Source organism: Crocodylus porosus, unplaced genomic scaffold (assembly GCF_001723895.1).
Source record: "Crocodylus porosus isolate Cpor-Errol unplaced genomic scaffold, CroPor_comp1, whole genome shotgun sequence".
NCBI classification, from domain to species: domain Eukaryota; kingdom Metazoa; phylum Chordata; order Crocodylia; family Crocodylidae; genus Crocodylus; species Crocodylus porosus.
Window position 1 is genome coordinate 4,352,464 of NW_017728922.1, and position 3,127 is coordinate 4,355,590.

The 3,127-nt window shown below is 48.5% G+C and overlaps 1 protein-coding gene across 1 annotated transcript in view; it reads right to left on the reverse strand.

The window, feature by feature from the left end:
- The window catches only part of ADA (adenosine deaminase), a 60,373-nt gene that overhangs the window by 41,333 nt on the left and 15,913 nt on the right, over positions 1-3,127 (reverse strand). The window lies entirely within an intron of this gene.

Below are 3,127 nucleotides of genomic sequence, written 5' to 3' on the forward strand. Positions count from 1 at the left end.
CGGCCGTCACCTGCCAGCGCCGCCCTTCCCCGCTGGGGGCGTGAGCGCCGGCAGGCCGTGCCTGGCTCGGGCCCGGGCCCGGGCCCGGCGGTGCCCGCGTCCCTCCGTGGAGGAGGGTGTTTCCCCCGGGGCGCGAGGTGACTCAGGGTGCAGCCCTTGAGCCACAGGTATTTCCTGCAGGCCGGGATTGCTCTTCTTGCCTTTCCTCCACGCCCTCTGCTGTGACCCGAGGGCAAGGCGCTTTCCCTCCAGTGGGTCCTGCTCGGCTGAGGGTGCGGGAGCTTTGGGGTGGCTCCTTCAGCTTTGATGTCAGCATGTTTTCTCTTCAGCATGTCCCTCCCTGTAGCATCCCCCGGCCAGCGCCAGAGCCCAGGCCGGCCTGGCTGGAGCAGAGCCCCTGTTCTGGGAGCGGAGTCAGGAGTGCCTCCAGGCCAGCAGACTTGCTGCTTGAGGATCACCCATTCAGTGCCAGTAATGCTGGCTGCAGGCAGGATGCTGGCGTTTGTGCAGCCATCTTCCCATTTGATGCGGAGGATTTGCCCCTCCCCAGGCTCTTGGGGTGATGACAGTAGGTCACCCACATTTCACATCCACAGAGAAGAGTGGGGCTGACTGCACGGTAGACTTGGCTCAGCAGTGTCTTATTATTAACAATAAACTTAAGCCACCCAGGTGTACCCGGCTGGCACTCCGCAGACACATGGCATCCCATGCCCCTGTGGTAGCAGAGAGTCTCACTGAAGTCGGTGAGGGTCCATACACTGCGGATGTTTGCCCATGGGAACCAAGCAGCCAGGCTGGGGCTCTAATGCGGCTCATGCTGCTTGACCTGCGAGCCTGGTGTTCTGCTTTGTGTAGCGTTTAATATTTTATCCCATCATTATTCATATTGCAGGAGCACCTCCCTGCCCTGAGCAAGGTCAGAGCCCTATTGTTCTAATTGTGTGAGCACACAATAGGAGGCAGTCCCCGCTTCAAAGAGGGCGAACCATGCTCATGTAAACATGACTGTGTGGGGGCTTAGGCTAGCAGGTAAACTAGCCGTGCAGCCTATGTATATTAATGGGATTCAGCATTAAAATCCATCACAAGTTCTAGGCGAATCTCCCTGTGCTGCCACCTGACCCCACACTTACCTCTCATTTACAGAGAGCCTGTTTAACATTCAAGTTTGTTATCTCTCAGCATTGTTATCTCTCAGCAGCTAGACTGTGTTTACTCAGTTAGTGAATCCTGGTTTTGCAGGTCCTCCGCTTCCTATAAATCCAAACTGGTTGGCATATATTTGTTTTTGTCTTTTGGCTTGCAAGATCTTCTGGACAGAGACCTTATATTTATCAAAAGCTTTTGAGCTGCTGTACAAAAAAGAGCAATAATTCGCTTACAAGGGGGATGTCTACACGAGATGCTAACTGTGCAGTAGCCTAATCATACTGTGCAGTAGTGGGTCACATCACAAACAGTGCTAATATTCTGCTGCACAGCATGATTAGGCTACTGTGCATTAATGTCAGTAAAAAGGCATGCATTGGCACTACTGTGCAGTAGCTATGGCTACTATGTATTTATTTAGTACTTTATTATACAAGTACTCAATTAAATGCACAGTAGCCACTGTGCATTAATGACTGTGTAGATGGGGCTAGTATGAACAAGTCTGGGGCATTTTCACAAACACAAAAGGACAGACACAGCACGCACCTCTGTGCAGGGTGGAAAAGTCTTCCTAGCTGGCATTACTGTTCCCTTCTGTCACACTTTCCTCATCAATAAATAGTTCTAGTGCCTTTGGGCCAAATTTCTAAAGGTAGTTAGGTGCCTCCAGTTGCAGGTGGATTGGCTTCTGAATGGATTTGAAAAGTGCTTTTGAAATTCCCACTAATTACCAATCTGCACTGTTAGGTGCCTGAATATTTTTTTAAATTCTGGGTCCTTATAAAAAGCACTAACCATTAAAGACTCTTCTCCTCTACAAAAAAAACCCCTCCTGAACTTCTGCTTTTTTTTTTCTCCTTAATCCTCTTTTTCTGTAACAGTGCAGCAGCAAAATGAATCATTAGTGACTCAGATTTCCCCCTCTTCATTTTTGGTATTCTCTCCCCTCACCCTGGGGAGAAACATTTTCTCCCTCTTCCCTCCCTCCCCCCTCATTTTCCTTGTAGGCTTCAGAGAGCCGTGCACCTGGTCAGAACAGATCCCTCTCCCTTCTATGGTGAAGCTTTGAAAGCTGCTCTCATCAGCTATCCTCTTTGTATGGCTGCCCACTTAGAAAGCCAGAAAGCAGCCATCGGACAGCAAGTGCACCACCCTATTGAAACGTCATTGGGCTCCCAGTTCTGTCTGTGATGCCAGTAAAAATGTATTATTGCTTTTGGGAAAACTGCCATGTTACATAAGTAATTTCTGTAGTGTAGGATTAGCAGGATCAGACACGCAACTGGATGTAGCCCCTCAGAAGACTGGATTGATTTCCCTTTGTCAGCATGAGACAGTAGGATAATCTCTTCTAATTCTGCCTGCTTACTTTCATGAGCACACCTTTGGTGACACCTTCACTGACACTGATCACATATAAAAGACTTACCAAATGCTCAGAGAAATGTGCCTAGGTCATAGATTCATAGCTTGTAAGGCTGGAAGGGACCTTGGAAGATCACTGGGCCCGGCCCCCTGCACCAAGCAGGAAAGAGAACTGGGAGTCAGGTGCCCCCAAAAAGGAGACTATCTAGTCTCCTCTTGAAGATTTCCAGGGTAGGTTACTGCACCAGCTCTGGAGGAAGCTTATTCTATAATCAAATAGGATTCTTGGATCATTTATTTTTTTCCCTTCACAAGCCTTTAATCCTTATTTTGATTTATAGTTTCCAACACTATTGTCAGAGAAACATTATTGTTGCTTGGGCCTGAGTCCCATTTCTCACAATCTTTTTACTTTTCAAATTTGTGGCTTTCAGTACTCAATCAGTGTTGGATTGAGAGCCCTGGATGCTGCACTGCACTCCTTACCTGCAAGACAAGCAGTGCACAGCTGTAGTGCTATAAGACGCCTCAAAATGCTCAGAGAAATGACTCAGCACTGAAATGGAAAACCCCTTTCTTGTCTCATCTCTGTCTACATGGCCCATTT